The following is a 9,544-nucleotide window of genomic DNA, read 5'->3' as shown; positions in this document are numbered from 1 at the left end:
AGACTGGGATCCCTGGTTCAACCGGTAATGATGTTGTGCATTTCAATGTGTTCACCTCTCAGTCCTCGATTCTCCAAATGAAAGGGTTATCACATTTGATCTTTCTTCATATGATGACCCACCACTCCAGGGATCAGTCTTGTGAATCTTCATTGCACTCTCAATAACAAATACTCTCTAACCTCTTTGTTAATCCTCTATGGAATTAATTTCCATCTTCTGCAGCCCCGTGTTGCCCCAACCACTCACCTCCCACCCCTGTCACTATTTCCACCTCCCCACCTCCCCCTCACCTGGATCCACCTCTCACTCCCCAGCTCTTGCCCCATCCCCACCCCTCACCTCTTTTCTCGGACTATTTCCCGTCCACTCTCAGTCCAGAGGGAAGGTCTCGGCCCGAAATGTTGACGGTCCATTTCCCTCCACAGATGCTGCCCGACCCACTGAGTTCCTCCGGCAGTTTGTTCTTTGGTCTGTATAACCCGTGTTAGTGTGGGGAGCGGGATTTTACACCATATTCCCGGTACAATCTCAACAAAACACAAATAATTGTCACTTTGCCCGGACCATTGGCCCCGCTTGCAGGACAACAGTCTGCCGGTGTTTGCCCCCAATGTGGTGAATCGCCACCACCGTGGGCTCAGACATTTCCACAGATGAGCCCCTCCTGTCCCCACCGGGACAAACATCCTGTCCGCCCCCTCTCTCACCGTCTTCATCCTCTCCCTCCCCGGGGAACCGGCATCAAACCGACGGGCCGAGCGGTCTCCTCCTACCTCTCAGCGATACATCAGACTCCGGCCGCAGGAGACGCTTCACAAACGCCCCAACTTCCCTCGGAGGGAAATGGAAATAAATCAGAAAGCGGACATTTACTTTGGGATTTGTTCCGCTTTAACGGAGTAACGCCCTCTCGGCTTGTCCGCCACCACTATTGGTTGTAACCAGTGATTGACATCGCTTCGCACCAATGGGAATAGCGCAGCTCTGCTTTCAATTCAATTCCTCTGTTGACTGTCGAGGGGGGTGGGCGTGGCTCGTGCTCAGTAGCTCAGCCGTTAAACCGAAAAAGCTCGAGCACAGCAGCGCGTCTGTGACGTAAGGCACCGTGCTCGTGACAGCAGATGCAGATACGGGGAGACCATGGGTGACGTCAGGCGCGTGGGGGGTGCTGCTGTGTGACGTCACGTGAGGGGAAGCGCTTCAATTTTAAAACACCTTTTGTTGGGTCTGATCTGGAACAACAAAATTAAATTCGGGTTTCATCGGGACCGGATCCGGTGTTGTGAGATGTGTCCGGCTGTGCCGTGTTGTTGGTGGAGTGGGCAGCGGGGTGTTTGTCTCCGGGCTCTCCTCAGCCCCGGTTTTCACTTTGTGACCGAGCCCGGGCCGTGGATCAATTCCTTGTGGTTCTGCAGGGTGTTTGGGGCGAAGGGACAGTCTGTCTGTCTGTCTGTCTGTCTGTGTGGGTCGGGGTTATGAGTGGGTCCCGGGACAAATTAACTTGTAAACACCGGACCATCTGGTGAATTGGATCAGACAGCTTCGCTCGCCTGTCCTTTCAGGAAACAACAATTCTCTCTTCATATTAATGACTGTCTAAACTTGCTGTGAACAAGATTATGTGTTACAAGATTGTGAGTTACAGAGTCTCGGACAGCTGTCACCGTCATGGGCTGCGAGTGCAGACAGGGATTGGGGTCACTGAGCTGTGCATCAGAGAAGGACACGGGTTTGTACAGCCTCCTGTGGGGTAGAAATGTCCACACGGTGAATTCGGATCTGCTGGCACATCGGGAGTCTGAAAGGGAAAGGGAATAGGGAAGGGGCTGAGCAGAGAGTTTTAACAGGGGTGGAGGAGTACAGGAGCTGTCTGATAGATCGTTTTAATTGTTTTTATAATCTCACAGATGGTGACTGAGGAAGAAGCTTGTTGACGGAGGATACCCGGAGGGGAGCGGCTCAGACACGGAATCAGGAATTGAATGAAATTGACTTTATTTCTTACATCCATCAGGAGTAAAAATCTTTACTTGACGTCTCCATCTAAATGTGCAACGTGCAATCATAGTAATTTATAACAGTTTATAATAAATAAAACAGACAATGTAATATAGAGTACAGTCAAATCAGCGTGAGTTCATCAGTCTGTCGGCCTGGTGGAAGAAGCTGTCCCGGAGCCTGTTGGTCCTGGCTTTTATGTTGCGGTACCGCTTCCCGGATGGTATCAGGAGAGTGACAGTGATGTGATTTCCTGTGTCACGGGTACAGACAGTCATCTCAAGTGAGGAGTTTGTGTGGAGATGCAGCTTCCCTGGAGATGGAGGAAAGAGGACACACCAACAGGTGGAACCAGCTGTGGGAAGACATGGTTTGTCAGGTCTGACGATGAGCTGAATGTACCATAACCTTCAGACTGAATCAGAAAACCATTCTGAGGGTATTTGAAATGTCAGAAGCAGGGGAGATGTGATCACATGTGCAGAGGGCAGGGGTTGTGTCTCCATCAGAACCTCAGTGAGATGGTTCAAGTTACAATGTGCAGGAATGAAAACACAGTGTTGGGTGCTGGATTTAATCATTGATTCTGACACAGTGAGAGGGTTAGTTTCGTTGTAAGGAGGCAACATTACTGTCCCCTTACTGTCTTTCCTCTCCACCCCATCCTCCCTCTCACCCCCACATTGGACATAAGTTCAGGGTGAAAGTGAATACTTTGAGGGGAGTCTGAAGGGGAATTCTTCACTCAGAGTTTGGTGGGAGTGTGGAATGAGCTGCCAGCAGAAGTTGTGGATGTGGGTTCGATTAAGACACTAAAGAGAAATTTGGGTGATGAGATGGATGGGAGGTGTATGGAGGCTATGGTGCAGGTAGTTGGAATTAGGCAGTAAAAACATAAACAGGTCAGCATTGACTAGAAGGGCCGAAGGGCCTGTTTCAGTGCTGCTGGGCTCTGTGACTGTCATAATATTCTGATCTGTAATTTCCAGAGTCAGTGCTTTGCTGCTAATGACTGAACCCAGAAATTTACCCAAACAAGAACTGAAAGACTCGTAAAATTGAAAGACTGCAGAAAGCGTTTACAAGCTGTGATCCTTGCCAAGGCGGATGTTACTAAGTACTGACCATGCAGGTTGTCCAAACTTTTGCTTCGGGCCCTTTTCCTTTCTTGCTATTTTGAAACTGTAAAAGATGGAAATAAAAATATAATCCTGCTTAAAATATTAAAGAAATGTGCCATATTTAACTTTGTGCCTTTTGGAAATCAGGTCATCTTTTACTCGCTTAGCTATTCACAGTAACAGAAATTTAACCAGGGGCGCCCAAACATTTGCATGCCACTGTATATATCCTGTGCCTTCCGAATTGCTTCCAGAAATTCCTGCCATTGCTGCTCTGTTTTCATCCTGCCCATGTTCTTTTCAAATTAATTTTGACCAATTTATCTCTCATGCCTCTCTAATTTTCTTTAATTCCACATCTGACTTTAGCTTCTCCTTCTCCAATGTCAGGGTGAATTTGATCATATAAAGATCACTTTCCCTTAAGGGTTCTTTGAACTTAAGTGTCCTCATTAATTCCGCTTCATTACAACACCCAATCCAGAATAGCTCATCCCCAAGTGGGCTCAACCATGAGCTGCTCTAAAAAAGCATCTTGTTGGCATTCTAGGAATTCCTCCTCTTGAGACCAACACCATCCTAATTTTCCTAATCACCTGCATGACAAACCCCATGACTATTATAACATTGCCCTTTTGTCACGCACTTTCTATCTCCCATTGTAATTTGTGGACCACATACTTACTACTGTTTGGAGATCTCCATACAATTCCCATCAGGGATTTTTTTTTTTTTTTACATGTGCTGTTCCTTAATTCTACCCACAGATTCCACACATTCCAACCCTATGCCAACTATTTCTAATGATTTTATTTACTATTTTACCAACAGATCCACACAACCCCACTACCAGCTTGTTCTTGGCTTGTTCTTTCAAGAAGCATATAAGTATCTGGGAAACAAGTGGACCTGCAGATGCTAGAAATCTAGAGAACTACACACAAAGTGCTGGAGGAGCTCAGCATGTCAGGCAGCATCTATGGATGGGAATCAACATTTCAGGCCAAGACCCTTTATCGGGACTCTTGATACCCACGTCTCTGGAATATCAACGAGCAAAGAAAATAGAAAGTCGTGTGAAATCAGGAAAACCTTTGACAAAATTTAGTTCAAGGCTTAAAAAAACCCTGCCAAACAGAGCTCAATAGTTAACAAATACAACGAAGGCAATAAACACTTTCATCAATACCAACATTAGCTTTTTTAAAGTGAAAATATCTTCATCCCATTTCAATCAGTAAAATTTATAAAGATAAATAAGAACTTTGGAAAACTTTAGAAAAGACTATTTACACTAAACCCACTTAGATTAACACTACCTTGGACAGAAGAAGGAAGTGAAATAACACACATTAAAAAAAAAATCACACAACAGTCAGATAAAACTTCTAAGTACGAGGGGTGATTGATAAATTCATGGCCTAAGGTAGAGGGAGATGAGTTATACAGCCCTCGTTACATGCACAAGCAGTTCAACTCTTTGAGTGATTATGCAGAAAGTTTGAAGATAAGAACTCATCAGGGGTAATTGACAGGTTTGTGCCCAAGGTAGAAGGAAATGAGTTATTAACTTCAAACTTTCCGCATAATCACTCAAAGAGCTGACCTGCATGTGCATGTAACGAGAGCTGTATAACTCATCTCCTTCCAGCTTAGGCCATGAACTTATCAATCACCCATCTGTGGACACTTTCTGGAGGTCCAAGATCCGTGTGCTCCACGACTGCTGGACTAAGTGTGTAGGAGGGGACTATGTTGAAAAATAAATGTGCTCGGTTTTCTAAAACTGACTCCTACCCGAGGCTGCGAACATATCAATCACCCCTCATATATATTTTCATCAAAAATGAACAGGATTCATCACTCCCTGTGTGTATGTGCAATCGTGTAAGAAATACAGACCAGAAAACTTCAATGAGAGGTCAAATCAGAAAAATGAAACATCACTATGGAAGTATGACCCTCCATGGGAGAGATCCCAATGATCTGAGCAGACGGGATGGTGACAAGGAAGCATCGAGCACCTGACTGAGAGTTGGAGAACTCTTCCCAGAAACAGAGGGGGTCCTTCCAGAAATACAGGACAAGGTGGTTAACAAAAGGAAAAAAAAATCAAAAACACATGAAATATAAACAAACAAGGCAGCAAGTGCAGAGAATGCCAAGAGAAACCAGACACAATCCAACACATTTCAGGATCCTGCAGCAGTTTAACTCAATCTAATTACTTACAAAGGTACAATCAAGTGGCAAATATCATTCATCAAAATCTTGCTTTAAAATACAAACTCATGAACGCCCTCCATCAATTCGTAAAGGTACCATAAATTCAAGCCAGATCCAGAAAATCTGACAAATTATATGATAATCAATACATTATTTCAGATAGGACAATCCATAATAACCATCCGGATATAATACTACAGGATAAACAAGCAGGAACAACTCTCTCAATAGATAAAACCATTCCCAACACACCCTCACCACGGGTATTAACCGAATTATTTTCTCTGTCAATCAGCTTCCAAATGTTGCTACTCTGTCATTCGTTACCACACCCCGCTGCTGATTCCCTTCTCCTCATCATACGTTCTTACCCTGACCATCGTCCAGAGCCCCAAACTCTGCCCTGTGCAGACCCGCCGCTGGTTTCTGACCCTGCTCCACTGAACATCCAACTGGTGGTTTCCCATTCTGCTTTCATTCTTTAGAGGACAGTGGTGTTTTCTAACAACCCTATACAAGCAGAGAAAATGACCCATAATGTGGAAATCAGCCATCAATAAGGACGTTAACTACCAATGTTATTCTTCCTCAGCCCAGAGATTTGAGGGGCGAAGTACATCTCAGACAGAACTGCAGTCAGCTCGACTTCTTCAGTCTGCAGAAAATTCAAGGGAAACCAATTCACCCACAGAGTGGTGACTGTTTGGAACCCATAAGCACAGGGAGAGCGAGAGATGAACAACAGGGCAGGATTTCAAAGGACCGTCGTGGAACTGAATCACTGGCAGGGTCCAGCCGGCCTGAGTCGACTCTCTACTGTACACTAGGTGTATTATAAATTCACCAAGTACCGGAGACAGAGTTTAAAATAGAACTGATTTATTTGTCTCAGATCCAAAATATTAAACTCCAGTCCCATTAAAGGTGAATATGTAGCTGATGAAACTCCTCCCATGCCCAGTGACCAGGGTGCAGAACTGGGTGTGGGGAGCAGCAGCAATTATTGCAGAGCTCAGCACCGGCAGTCACTCTCGAAATTGCATTCAGCACGGTGATGGACAAATATCCAGCATGCAGCTTAATCAAACTTTGTCTCTGGTGTGAACCCGGTAGTGTGTCACAAGTGTAACACGCTGTAAGGTTTCACTGCTAAAGTAACGGCCTCTCTGTAATGTTTCACTGCTGAGGTAATGGTTTCTCTGTAGCAGCAATGTTTAGGTTATGACTAGAGATAACAGGGTTTTGGAGTGCGGGGCTATCCAATGACAGAAATGTTCTTCCTTGTGAGTCTGGAAGAGAGATTTCATGGTCTTTTGCTGGGGAGAGATGTGAAGACGTGAATGGAGAGAGTGGGCCCATTTTCTTTTTTTTTGTTTTCTTTACTAACCCTACAGTCAAAGTAAGAATTTTAAATCTCATTCATTTAATCACATATTGTGTACTGTTTGTTATTTTGGGGTACTGATTTGTAACAGAGGACACATCACACAGCATCCACCAAAACGAGATTTCATAAGTTTTGCCCGGCTGATGGGCTATCACCCCCTGTATTAAGCTGCTAGCCGAAGCGAGAGTTACATAAGGTTACATTACTGAGTGAATCGCTTTCCATATTCACAGCAGGTGATCAGCCTCTACCCACTGTGAACTTGCTGGTGTCTCTGTAGTTGAGATGATCGAGTGAATCCCTTCCCACACACTGAGCAGGTGAACGACCTCTCCCCAGTGTGAACTGACTGGTGTGTCAGTAGGCGAGATGATCGAGTGAATCCCTTCCCACAGTCTGAGCATGTGAATGGCCTCTCCCTGGTGTGAACTGACTGGTGTGCTTGTAGGCTAGCTAACTGTGTGAACCCTTTCCCACACTCTGAGCAGGTGAATGGCCTCTCCCCAGTGTGAACTCGCTGATGTACCTTCAGATGAGATGACGAAGTGAATCCTTTCCCACAGGTTGAGCAGGTGAATGGCCTCTCTCCGGTGTGAACTCGCTGATGTACCTTCAGTTGAGATAATTCAGTGAATCCCTTCCCACAGTTTGAGCAGGTGAATGGCCTCTCCCCAGTGTGAACTGACTGGTGTCTCAGTAGGTGAGAAGATTTAGTGAATCCCTTCCCACAGTCCGAGCAGGTGAATGGCCACTCTCCGGTGTGAACTGACTGGTGTCTCAGTAACTGAGATGACAAAGAGAATCCCTTCCCACAGTCTGAGCAGGTAAACGGCCTCTCTCCAGTGTGAACATGCTGATGTATCTTTAGTTGGGATGACCGAGTGAAGGTCTTCCCACAGTCTGAGCAGGTGAATGGCCTCTCCCCAGTTTGAACTCGCTGGTGAGCCATTAGGTCAGACGACTGAGTGAATCCTTCCCCAAAAATTCAGCATATAACCAGCGTCTGCCCAGTGTGAACTGACTGGTGTGTCCACAGGTGGGAAGACCGACTGAATCCCTTCTCACACACAAAACAGGTGAATGTCCTTGTCCCAGTGTGAACTTGCTGATGTACCTTCAGTTGAGATGACCGACTGATCCATTCCTACTGTCTGAGCAAATGAATGGGCTCCCCACTGTGTAAAATGACGGGCGTGCCAGCAGGTCAGATGATCGAGTGAATCCCTTGCTCCACTTATTAAATGTCTGGACAGAGACAGCAAAACTGGTGTGTTGTGTTCGAGATTCCCGGAAACAAATTCCTCGTCATTTTTAACCTGCAAAAAAGATTTACAAAACCGATCAATGGGTATAGGACAACATTTCAGATGAGATCACTTGATTTGTCAAGGTGTGAACTGACATCACACTGTTACTGTGAGGTTCAACCCAAGTTAGAGGGAGAAATCATCTTCTAAATGGGCACAATGCTGGTATCTGGAATGACCATCAAATTCTGATGCTCTTCCTGAATGAATAGGGCATTTCTGTCATCTCCAGTCTGTGACCTGGCTCAGTTTGACTCTCTCCATTGGTATTATTCCCTGTTCTCAGTGATCTGAATGGGTGTCTGGCCCCACAGTAATTGAAACATTCTCACACAAATAGCTGGCAGTGTATTCCACACGCCCACCACTCTCTGTGTAAAAAAACTTACCCCTGACATCCACTCGGTATCTATTTCCAAGCAGCTTACAAGTATGCCCCCTCGTGTTAGCCATTTCAGCCCTGGGAAAAAACCTCCGGCTATCCACACGATCAATGCCCCTCATCATCTTATACACCTGAAAAAGGCTCCAAACATAAACAAGGAAATTATACATTGCTTTGAGGATTTGTTCAAAGTATACAAAATTATGAGAGTATAGACAGGGTAAATGCAAGCAGCTTTTTCCATGGAGGTTGGGTGAGATGACAACCAGAGGTCATGGGTAAGTGGGGAAGGTGAAATTTTAACGGGAACATGTGTAAAAGCTCTGTACTGAAATGGTCGTGAGAGTGTGGAATGAGATGCCAGCAGAAGTGGTGAATATGAGCTCAGCTTCACCATTTCAAAAAAGTTCAGATGGGGGTAGGGGTATGGAGGGCGATGGTCCTGGTGCAGATTGGTGCATTAGACAGCTTAAATAGTTTTTTTTGGCATTGACTAGATGGGCCAAATAGCCTGTTTCCTTACTGAACTTCTTCATGTTTCCATGACAGAGAAGCTGGCCAAACTTGTTTGGAAGGGATACAGTAGGAGTGACAACGGAGCAGCAATGGCTGGAGTTTCTGGGAGCAATTGGGGAGGTGAGTGATCGATACATCTCAAAGAAGTGGACGCATTGGAAAGGCAGGAGGACACAACCGTGGCTGAAATGAGAAGCCAAAGCCAACACCAACATAAAAGCCAAAGAGAGGGCAAACAAAAGAGCAAAAACTATTGGGAAACTTTTAGAAACCTACTGAAGACGACTAAAAAAAAGTCAGATGAGCTCAGGGGTGGAAATATGATATTGTAGTCATTAATGAGTCTTGGTAGCACCCAACAGTCTGAGGCATTTAGAGGAACAAAATATCTGGGGTCTCAATATCTCTTGAAAACCAAGGTTCCCTGCACCAGTTACCTTTCAACTTTTATTTTGGCAGGCACATACAAACTCTACACACTCAAACTTTCACTTCTGAAGGCCTCCCACTTACCAAGTACTCCTTTGCCAGAAAACAGCCTGTCCCAATCCATACTTGTCAGATCCTTTCTGATACCATCAAAATTGACCTTTGTCCAATT

The 9,544-nt window shown here is 45.3% G+C and overlaps 1 long non-coding RNA gene across 1 annotated transcript; it reads right to left on the bottom strand.

Annotated features, from left to right (window-relative positions):
- Positions 1 to 2,302: 2,302 nt before the first annotated feature.
- Positions 2,303 to 7,364, bottom strand: LOC140207631 (uncharacterized). The gene is made up of 3 exons (XR_011888605.1): positions 7,262 to 7,364; positions 3,127 to 3,183; positions 2,303 to 2,356 (listed from the first exon to the last, which is right to left on the bottom strand). It is a non-coding gene; the product is annotated as an uncharacterized lncRNA (long non-coding RNA).
- Between the last annotated feature and the right edge of the window lie 2,180 nt (positions 7,365 to 9,544).

This window comes from Mobula birostris, chromosome 13, assembly GCF_030028105.1.
Source record: "Mobula birostris isolate sMobBir1 chromosome 13, sMobBir1.hap1, whole genome shotgun sequence".
Lineage (NCBI taxonomy): Eukaryota > Metazoa > Chordata > Chondrichthyes > Myliobatiformes > Myliobatidae > Mobula > Mobula birostris.
Note: the sequence above shows the minus strand (reverse complement) of the source record. Positions and strands in the feature narration are given on the sequence as shown.